The sequence below is a fragment of the Mytilus galloprovincialis genome, chromosome 12 (assembly GCF_965363235.1).
Source record: "Mytilus galloprovincialis chromosome 12, xbMytGall1.hap1.1, whole genome shotgun sequence".
NCBI classification, from domain to species: domain Eukaryota; kingdom Metazoa; phylum Mollusca; class Bivalvia; order Mytilida; family Mytilidae; genus Mytilus; species Mytilus galloprovincialis.
Window position 1 is genome coordinate 11366964 of NC_134849.1, and position 12206 is coordinate 11379169.

General features: G+C 31.6%; 1 long non-coding RNA gene across 1 annotated transcript; it reads left to right on the plus strand.

The window, feature by feature from the left end:
- The first annotated feature begins 8045 nt into the window (after positions 1-8045).
- LOC143054533 (uncharacterized) lies at positions 8046-11553 on the plus strand. Its single transcript, XR_012971720.1, has 2 exons — positions 8046-8146; positions 10985-11553. It is a non-coding gene; the product is annotated as an uncharacterized LOC143054533 (long non-coding RNA).
- Positions 11554-12206: the final 653 nt, after the last annotated feature.

Sequence of the window (12206 nt, forward strand, 5' to 3'; positions counted from 1 at the left end):
GAGGTAAACTGTAAACAGCAATAATGTTCATCAAAGTAAGATCTACAAATAAGTCAACTTGACCAAAATGGTCAGTTGACCCCTTAAAGAGTTATTGCCCTTTGTAGTCAATTTTTGTTATCTTGTACACAAATCTTCTCCTCTAAAATTACTGAGACAAATTTAACCAAACTGGTCCACAATCATCATTAGATGTGTCCGATGACCCTGCCTGCGAACCAAGATGGCCGACAAGGCTGAAAATAGTACATAGGGTAAAATGCAGTTGTTGGCTAAAATCTCAGAAACCAAAGCATTTAAAGCAAATCTGACGAATACTAATTTGTGCGTTAGGTCAAAGTCTATCTGCCCTGAAAATTTTAGACCAATCAGGCATCCCGTTGTTTGGTTGCTGCCCCAGAATTGGTAATTTTCAGAATATTTTGCAGCTTTTGGTTATTATTTTGAATATTATTATAGATACAGATAAACTGTAAACAGCAATAATGTACAGCAAAGTAAGACCTACAAATAAGTCAACATGATCAAAATTTAAGGAGTTATTGCCCTTTATGGTCAATTTTAAACAACTTTCATAAATTTTGTAAATTTTGTAAATTTTTATTCGTTTACGATATGCCCATAGACCAAGGTGAGCGACACAGGCTCTTTAGAGCCTCTAGTTTATTTGGATATTACATCTATTTCTCTTATTAGTTCAACAGAAAAAAAAAGGCCCTTAACAAAAATGTATGCTTCTTTCGGAGGCAGATTGTGAGCTTAAATGAACGGTGATCCCATATTTTTATTTTATTTTTCTATTAGGTATAGGATAAAGTTTATTTATAGAAAAAAAATAGCGAAATCTTATATTAGAAAAAAAAAGATTTATACCCGCGTGCCCCCTTAACTATATAATATATCAATGATATTTTCTAAAATATTCGATTACTATCAGTACATATCAGTCTGACAAATACTTCTTTAAGCTCTTTCCCGTAGGTCATGGTCCAGTGATTTTGTTGTAAATTTTCTGCTTATATACATTTGGTAGGAACTAATTATGATAGACAAAGATATTTTCTTTGGAGTAGTATTACTTAATGTATCTGTATATCTAAATGGGTCGGTCATTTTGTCGCGCAGCCCTCTATGTCATTGTTCAGCGATATTGAATTAATTTTATGGTTTGGACTTTGCTCATTGTTGAAGGTCGTACAGTGACCTATAGTTGTTAATTTCTGTGTTATGTTGGTCTCTTATGGAGAGTTGTCTCATTGGCAATCATACCACATCTTCTTTTTTTATAGCAATGTTGCTGTCCATCAGATTGTCTTTTCTGTTCTTATACTCCAGGCTATAAACATATCTGTGTTAAGGTGGCTCACCCCAATAAGGACCCCCGGTAGAATTTTTTTATTTTCACATATTTTGTAGATCTTTTTATGCTGAATCCAAAAATGCAAAGAAAAAAGGGGGTCACCAGGCTCGTTTTCCCCTAAAATTGAAGGGAAATGTGCGATTTTGACCCTATTTCCAAACATGCCCACCGTTTCAACAATAACGGTTACATCAAATTCAAAGACTTTTAAAACCTAGTCAGTATGATTTTTATGTGAAAAAACATTAGAATTTGAAATGTAAACCTTTGCCTTGGTTGTTTTTGACTTAAAAATCCTTTTATTTTCAGATTAATGTCTAAATTTTGCATTTTCTAATTTCAGTTTAAGGCAAAAAAATATTGGTTTAATCGATTTTTCGTAAAATTTCCCCGGTAGATTTTTTTTTTAAACAGATATGTCAAAGCTATGAACTTTTCGAACATTTTAAGGTAAAATAAAATGGGGGTCACCAGGCTTTTAAAAAAGTTACGAGCTTTTGTTTAACCCCTCTACCCCATAAGGTCTGATTTCAATGGACTCCATTAATTACTTAATTGTGAAATCTTTATTGATGGCTTTAATAAAATAATGTTTGTAATTATATCAATGAACGATCACTGAATATAAATGTGGTTATCGTATTACTGTTTGTTATCAAAAAGCGAAATTTTGATTATTTTGGTGAAATACGGTAATTTTGTCTGGCGCGAGTTGCTTCCCTCTAATTTGGCGCCATTATCGGGGTTACACTAAAGACCTGAAAGTGGACCTGAAAATACCTGAAAAGACCTGAAAAGACCTGAAAATATACGATTAAAATTATTCAAATTGCAATAACCTTTTTATTATTGGATAGAATTTCTTCAAGTTGAAATTTTATTAATTGTTAATATCCATATTTCATTAAAATTTAAATATTTTAAATCAAAAACATTTTTTTGATGCTAAAAGTTGGACCTGAACGGAGAAATGAAAAGACCTGAAGGGACCTGAAAATCTATGGTCGGACTAATGTTAACTTCAATAACTTTTTTAAGGCTCAATGTTTATCTTTCAACTTTGGATTTTATGAAACAAAAAATTCAGTATAATGATAATATTAAAACAAAATATTGAAATAATATCGTCGAGGTGTCAAAACTCGGACCTGAACGGAAAATTAAATAACATAAATTTGCTTGAAAAGCCTGTGGTCAGATTTATTCAAGTTTTTTAACTGTTTTCAATCAATCTCCTTGAAATATGAACTTTGTTATAGGAAAGGTGTAATATATCATTGAAATGATAAAGAATTTTATCGAAATTAAAAAAATATAATGGTTGAGTTACAAAATTCGGACCTTGTCGGGGAAGTAAAAGACATGAATAGATCATAGGGGTAGATGTATTTAAATTCGTACAACATTGTTTTTTTCTATTTGTTTTCATTTTAGACAAAAGTCTATTGAAGAGAACGAATGACTTTATATTTATACAGAAACATATTTGAATACAAAATACCTTTTTGTTGATGAAAAAAAGAAGATTGCCCGTTGAAATTATTCAAACCAGAGACATATAATAAATAGGATTATATATATGTCTCTGTTCAAACTAATTCAACTTGCTTAAACTGCATTAATATATATTAAAGCAGATCTTAAACATAAAAATGAAAATAATAGTATTGCTTCCCCAGTAAACTATATGTTATTTAGAGACGCGTGTTCGTCGATTGGAATGTTTTAATTACGTGCAGGCCAGAAAAAGTCTCTATCCCATTATGACAGAGATGAAAGCTGAAGGACATCGTGTGAGACTTGTTAGGGACATCCTATATGTAGACGGGGTAATATACAACAATCAGACTCTAAATTCTCCATCGCCTAAAAATCGGAGAGAAGTATTAAATACGCCTGAAGACTACCAGTCGCGTAAGAGACGACGAAGGGAATCGCGAAACTCAACAGACCACCCATAGGGAACCCCAGAAAAGAACAAGTGTAATGGTATGACAAACTTACCTGACAGTGAACAATATTTAACTAGAACGAGTAACTGTTTAATTAATATGTTAACTCTAAATTGTTGTGGTGTAATTAAACGTATGCATTATCCAGAAGTTATAGATATGGTTCAGGAATTTGATTTTATTTCTCTTGTTGAGACTAAAACAGATGATCTAGATAAGATAAATATTCCAGGATTTACTTTTCATCTAAAAAATAGAAAAAATATAGCAAGAGTTAAATCGGGGGGCATAGCTTTCGGCTACAAGTCACACTTGGAAAATTTTGTAAAACCAGTTGAAAATTTCAGTAGTTTAGTATATTGGTGGAAAATTTCTTCCGATTTACTTAAAACTGACCAAGATGTCATGATAGGAAATATTTATATCCCTCCAGAAAATTCAGTATATAAGGTGCCTGATGCTTTTAATGAATTAGAACAAGAATTTTTGAAATTTTCTGTAGAGTACAAGTATATTCTTTTAAATGGTGATTTTAATAGTAGAACTAGTCGAGATGTAGAATATATTGAAACTGTTCATAGTCAGCATGATATTGTTGATACTGATAATGTAGATATTTTAAACAATCTAGAATTATATGATATGTCTAAAGTTAGATGTAGTATGGATACAAGTAAAAACTCTTATGGTAATATGTTGTTAGAAATGTGTAAAAACAATAATATAATTATCCTAAATGGTAGAGTAAATGGTGACAAAGAAGGCAAATTTACTTGCCGTCAGGCCAGTGTTGTTGATTATTTTATTTGTACTTATGATTTTCTATGTTTCGTTGTAAATATGTATGTTCAAGACTTTTCCAAGCTGTTCTCAGATGTCCACTCTCCGTTAATATTATCTTTAAATTTTAAAGATGGTATTGAGGAAGATGTGCATATTGCTGAGAACAGCGTGGAAAATGCAAGAGAAGTAAAACGGGTACAAAAATGGGATGTTGAGAAAAAAAATGAATTCGTAGAATTTATTGATAAGAACAAAATTTCTGATTTGGTTGCCGAATTAGAATCAGTTGACAGTAACCTTTTATCTCAAGGCAAAATAAACGAAGTAGTTGAAAACATTAACAGCATATTTTTGGATGCTGCAGAAAATGTTCTATGTACATATAATGCTAGCCAAGGGAGTCGTACAGGACAAAAAATGGGCAAAAAGGGGAACAAACCATGGTTTGATAAGCAATGTTGGAATAAGAGAAAGATTTACAGGGGAGCAAAGAGAAATTATAGCAGTAATAGATCAGAAGCTAAAAGGGAAGAAATGAAAAAGAAAGAACGGGAATATAAACGCCAGATGGATAAATCGATGAGGGAATATAGAAAAAAATTTCAAAAACATATGAAAAACCTGAGGACAAAAAATCCGAAGGAATATTGGAAAATTTTAAATAGGGGAGGGAAAAGAACTAAACCTAACATAGCATTAGATGTACTGTTTGATTTTTTCAAAAATTTAAACAACGCCGAGAATACAAATGACGTCACAAATGAGCCGAATGACATTCAAGGTGTAAATGAAGTTTTAAATTCAGAAATTACCACAGAAGAAATTAGCAAGTGTATACGAGACTTGAAAAACGGAAAGGCCAGTGGCGATGATTTGATAATCAATGAATTTATGAAAAGCACATCACACATTTTTATACCCGTTTATGTGAAACTTTTTAATATGATTTTTGATTCTGGTATTTTGCCTGACATATGGCTTATGGGAAATATTATACCTTTTTATAAAAACAAGGGTGACCAATCTGATCCCCAGAATTATAGACCAATTACTATACTCAGCTGCCTGGGAAAACTTTTCACATCTGTTTTAAATCTTAGATTGAGTTCTTTTTTAGAGGATTATTTATTATTAAATGAAAACCAGGCTGGCTTTAGAAAAGGTTATTCCACAGTAGACAATATATTTGTTATTCACATATTATTTGAGTTGCTAAAGAGAAAAAAGAAGAAACTATATTGTGCATTCGTGGACTTTGCGAAAGCTTTTGATACTGTTTGGCGGTCTGGTCTCTGGTCAAAACTTATTAAACACTCGATTAACGGAAAGATGTATAACGTTATTGTCAACATGTACAATAATATCAAATCACGAATTCACTTTGGATCAGATTTTTCTGAATTTTTCCCTTGTTCTATTGGTGTTAGGCATGGAGAGAATCTCTCTCCTTTGCTTTTTTCTATTTATCTTAACGATCTGGAATTGTTTTTACAGAATAAAAATATAGAAGGTTTGTGCACTATCTCTGATGAGTTAGAAATAGAGTTAAATGTTTATTTAAAATTGTTTGTCATTTTATATGCTGACGATACTGTCTTAATGGCAGAATCTCAGATAGATTTACAAAGACAACTTGACTCCTTATATGAATATTGTGAGTTATGGAAACTTAGAGTAAATGTGCAAAAAAGTAAGATTGTAATTTTTTCACAAGGTAGACTACCGCAGAATATTGTTTTTAAGTATGATAATATAATACTAGACATTGTGAGTGAATTTACTTATCTTGGTGTATTACTGTCTAGGTCAGGAAATTTTTCAAGAGCTAAAAAAAAGCAATGTGAAAAAGCAACACATGCCATGTACGATATTATTCGAAAAGGTAGAGTACATAATCTGTCAATTGAATGCCAACTTGATCTATTTGATAAAATTGTGAAACCAATACTTCTGTATGGGTGCGAAGTTTGGGGTTTTGGAAATAATTCAATAATCGAGAGGGTTCATATTAAATTTTGTAAAATATTACTTGGAGTAAAAAAGTCTACTCCTGATTTTATGATTTATGGTGAATTGGGAAGATATCCATTAGATATTTCAATCAAGTTACGAATGATTAATTATTGGTTCAAGTTGGTAACTGGAAAACCTGACAAATTGCCTTTTATTTTGTATAACTTAGCAACTGCCAAATATGGTACAAATATTTTATGGTTAAAACAAGTCAAATCAATTTTAGACATGTGTGGCTTGTCATATGTATGGAATAATATCTTTTTTGTAAATAAAACATGGCTACATGTAACCATCAAACAGAATTTGATAGATCAATTTAAACAAAAATGGCTAGCAAGCCTACAAGAATCACCAAAAGCATTAAATTATCGTTTATTTAAAGATACTTTGGAGTTTGAGAAATATTTAAATATTTTGGATGACAGGCAGATATCCTTATTTTTTAAATTTCGAACTTTAAACATGAAATTTCCAATAGAAACTGGAAGATGGCAAAACATAGAAAGAGAAAACAGAAAATGTTTATTGTGTAATTCAGATGACATTGGTGATGAATACCATTACATTTTTAATTGTTCAGCTTTTGATAATTGTAGAAAACAATGTATTGCATTTTGCTATAGAAATAGACCAAACTCATTGAAGTTTTATGCATTAATGAATTCTAAAAAATGTACAGAACTAAACAACCTATGTAAACTTATTAAGGAGATAAATAACAAATTAAACTTTTCTGGGTGAACAATTGTGAACGCCTCTATCTACTTTCGTACATTATTTATTTATGTAATTGTAATAATTGTATTGAAATATGTAATTATCTCTATACCTTTGTAATTTGGTTTGTGAGAAAAAAAAAAAAAAAAAAAAAAAAAAAATAAAGATATATATATGGACGTGTGCCGGTTGTAATTCAAACCTTGTATTGATATTAGCTGATAATTGGATCATTAGTCTAAATAAACATTTCACTTTAATCTTTTAATTGGATTATCACTATATCGTTTTACCAATGCATTTATTTATAAGATTTTTACCCAATTTTATAGTACTTCATACTTCATAGTTAACATATATCTTTTTTAACCTAAGAATTATTTACATTTTAAGCTACTTGTCCCATTTTGAATATAACTTTTATGAGATTATTTACAAGTTTAAATAGTACATTTTGTATATATTTTGGTTTTAAGCATCAGTGTCTCAGTAATTTTTTGGCTGGATATTGATTGTTGTTTGTGTGTATATGAATATTTTGTGAATGTCTTGTTTCAATCAATATGTGACACTATAGTAAACAATTTTATTCTTTATTCTCTTCCGTCAATTAAAAATTAAAAAGAAGATGGGGTACGTGTGATCCCAGCAATGAGACAGATCTCCACAAGAGACAAAATGACATCGAACATGAAAAGTTTACAACCATATTTTTTGTCTTTGCAATGAATTGTATAGTTAGACAAATCCTTGGTCTATGTTTATTATTTTTCGTTTAATTTTTTTTTAGCGGAATTTTAGGTTCATTCAGATTTTTAATTTTCCGTTCAGGTCCGAGTTTTGACACCCCAACAATATGTTTTCAATAATTTTTTTTAATATTATCATTATATTGCACCCTTTGGTTCACAAAATCAAAAGTTGAAAGAAATCCACTGAATAATAAAAAAGTTATTGAAGTTAGAATTAGTCTGACCATAGATTTTTAGGTCCCTTCAGGTCTTTTCATTTCTCCGTTCAGGTCCAACTTTTAGCATCAAAAATTTCTTTTTAATTTAAAACATTTAAATTTTAATTAAATATTGATATTAACAATTAATAAAATTCCAATTTGGAGAAATTCCATCCAACAATAAAAAAGTTATTGCAATTTGAATAATTTTAATCGTATATTTTCAGGTCTTTTCAGGTCCACTTTCAGGTCTTTAGTGTAACCCCCATTATCGGACCGGTCGCCATTGCCGAGCAGCATACTACATTGATGAATACGACCATGTACATGCATAACAGACATTGTGGCGAATATACAACGATGAAGGTAGAGTTATTACATAAGAAAACATAGATTTCGATATATTAGGCAGCCAAATGTTATCAGTATAACGAAAAATACAAACTTGGGGGTTGTCTCAAAATACTCGCTACTGTTGAAAATCACTGCGGCTGAAACCTTGCACCGGCTCAATTTCTGTTCCATGTTTAATGTCATAGATCGTTATAGCTGGTATCTTATTTATGTGTTTATTTTACCCTTTACAGACAAGTTGTAAACATGTCTGGCCAGTTTTGAAAAATATCCGTGTGCAAACGGCCGAAGAGGAAGGGATGACATCTCCTATGAAGCACTACAACTGTCATTATTACGCTACCGTTAGTGTCAATGAATTAGTCTTTTTTAATCATCATTTGTAATATCTAATTTCGTAGCCAAGTCAGGGTCATATGTATGTGGGGTACCCCATAACTTCCCTCGGAACAGTTTCTACTCCTTATAGGCTTAGCCCTAACTATATTTCCCTTCCCTTTCTACCCAAAATCCCCCCCCCTTTTTTTTTACTTCAATACTTCCATCTCCTTGCTCCAAGACAAAATAAAAATGACAAAATATATTTCCAAGATACCCCTTTTCTCTGATCCCTCATTCCCCTGTCTCCTTACCCTTGTCCACCCCTCAATTAAGGTCCTCAAGGGGTTTGATTGATTTGTTTATTTTCTTGAGAATATGAAATAATTGGCCTAATTTGTAAATGATAAACCCTACACCTTATTGAAGGATTCGTCTTGATCAATCACAATTTGTTTACCATTAACCCCCCCCCCCCTAATTCTGTTAGGTATACAAAAATGTCCAACAGTCTTAAGGTCTAGTAATAGAAGTATCAAGGTTAAACATGTACAGAGTGTGGCCATAAGTATTTGTCACTTGAGATTTTTAGCTGTTCATGTATATTGTATATAAAACTAGATTTTTTTTTTTTAAATATTTTGGATTGATTTTTAGCATCCTGGTACCAATAGAAGCAGTATTATCACAGGTTTATTTTTTGGCTATATTTTTTTATGTCTCATTTTCATTATTTTCTGTTCAGAAATTCGATATATATATTCAACCAAATTAAATTATAAAAAAATATTTGATGTGTTCTCAACGGAAAACAAAAACACATGAAAACGAACCTATTATCAAATAAACACATAATTATTTATACCATTCAGGGCCGTAACTAGGGATCGATTTCAGGGGAGGCAGGGGTTTTTGGCCGCCGATTGAGGCCCCAAGAGAATAGCTTAAAATGACCCGTTTTCCTTCGATTTCCTTACTTTAAGACTCATCAGTGTTGCTTGAACCTGATAGCAATTTTTATGCAAAAACAAACTGAGATTGCTGTTCGGGGTGAGCCAAGGCTCCGTCTTCAAGGTCGTACTTTTAACTATAATTATTAACATTAAATACATTGTGACCGCCGATTTTTTTCTCTCAATAAAATGGCGAAAAAAAGACGTTTTCCTTCGATTTCCTTACTTTACGACTCATCAGTAATGCTTGCACCTGGGAGCAATTTGTTTTGCAAACAATTATTATCTGTATTTAAAGATATTTTTGTTAGAAATCAAACTGGTATGTTAAAAAACCCATATAAAAAAAGCAAGGTAATAGAACGCAAGAATATTTTTTTTTATCGAGGACCTTGAATTTCAATATCATAGTTTGAAAGCTGAACAGACATGTATAGAACTACAACGAATGGGAGTGTTTAACTACTAATGGCATTGACCATAATGTTCTCGTACGATCGGGAGACGTACTGTCTGACTAGACACGTTAAAAAAATTATCCAACAGCTGATTCAGCCGGTAACGAATTTCCGATATCATAAAAGATTCACAAAAGTCGATTTGAAAAGCTCACTAGTGCTTGTGTTTATGTAGTTTATTGAATATCGACTCTAAATAAAACTTCGAATCTTGACAATACAAAGGGAACTTCCTCTGCTTAATTGAGCCCCTAAACATGGTAAATAAAAGTGATTAGTTAACTTTTAATTAAAATTACCGAAAGCAAAGTTTCATATGCGTTCTCGTACGACATAGGAAATACTGAATAACAGATGGATGGCCAGACGAAATAAAAAACTAAAACAAATTCTGAAATGGTTCACTTTCGATAAAAAATCCTGAAAATGACAGATACAGTGTATATATCACGTATCACGATAACACTGTTAAAACTGTAAACGTGTGTTGTTAATAATACAAATTCAAGTTCTTCGTGTACATATTGTCAATATTTCTTTTTATTACTTCAAAAAAAAAAATTGGTGCAGAAAATTCAGGGGAGGCAGTTGCCTCCCCTGCCTCATAGGTAGTTACGGCCCTGCCATTCTACTTCTTTTAAGGTTACCCTTGCATTGTCAGTCTTATCAAACTTGCATGTACCTCCCAAATTTGGATTCTGTTCTCCAACTTCAGTTTGCCTCTACCAATGTTATGAAACTAATACACAATTAATGCATATACATTGTATGATACTACAAACAAACAAACATGAAGTTTGAATTTTTGGTGGGGTCGCTTTTACTGTTCTAGAGATATGCCCCTTTTCAAAATTAAAAAAATGCTGAATTTTTGTTCCTTTCTTTAACACAAGTTTGCTTCATCCAAATGTTCTGAAACTTGTATGCAATGCTTACTACAACAACACTCAGATCAAGTACAAATTTGGGTGGTGTCACTCTTTTCATTCTTTATATGCAAGCGGTTGCTCATCTGTGTCCCATGGACACATTACCTATTATGAACTAGTCTACATCTATATGCTTTTGAATGTCAATAATTGTTGATTTTCTGACAGAATTACTCTGATATTTAATTTCAGGCTGCAAGTACATTTGTACATGTACATTGCAAATGGAAGGAGTGATCTTGGAATGTTCAACTTTACTTGGAAACTATTGGCAAAGTTCTGACTGAATTTCATGAGAAGCCAGTATCATATTCTAGTCTTGCAACCGGAAACTATGCGTAAAGTGCTGAAACTTAAGAACAACATTCTACATGTATATATGCAATATGTGTTGCCACAATCCACTTAAGGAGCTAAGATCAACTAAAAATTGGAACTACATGTATATGCTTTAGTGCTGTCAGAATCCTTTAAAAAAATCCAATCAAAAGGACCTACTTCACCTATATATATTGCTACCTGTCCCAATGATGAATACAAATCATATATATGAGTCTTATAAAAAAAAAAAAAACAGTGAAGGAGAATAAAAATAAGGAAAATGTAGAGCTGATCAGCAAAGGATTGTATATGTACATGATGTATAAATGGCAACAATTCTTACATGTATACTAGTACATTGAAATTAATTATATTAATAAATTTTTTGTAAATTTGATCCCATAGATATTAGAGGAATAAAATCAATCACGTTTCAAAAATTTGATTTAGTTGAGGCTTTTTTTTACGCCCGTTTTCGGGACATATTAAGGTATAGTACCGTTGACTGTCCGTCGTCGACATGTCTGACATATACTCAAAAATAATAAATACTAAAAGGTACATGTAGTAGATAAACTATTGCGTGCAATAATTTACAATTCTGTCTAGCAATCCTCTTTTAATATGCTATATTGTGAAATAAATAGGTCATCTTCATGTATATTTGGTGTATGAAAAGATTATTAAATGTATTATAACAAATTAAAATATCAAATAAGAGGATGTGATATGATTGTAAATGAGACACAAGCTAAGAGACCAAATAACACAGAAATAACTATACATGTTGGTCACCATATGTTCTTCAACAATGAGTAAAACCTGTTCTGCATAGTTGGTTTTAAAGGCTTCGAAATGACAAATGAACAATTTAAAACATTTCAAATGAGAAAACTAATGGGTGATTTATGTAAAAAATAATGAATGAAAAACAAATATGTCTGTCTTGAATTCTAAATATGTTTCAAAATATTTGGTTGATGGGATGATTGTTACAGAGTCCGACATAGGGTGCAGGCTCATTGGTTGATTATATTGTGAATAACTGAAGCCGGACCCGCTTTGGCAGTCAGTCTCCACATTGCCACTGGAG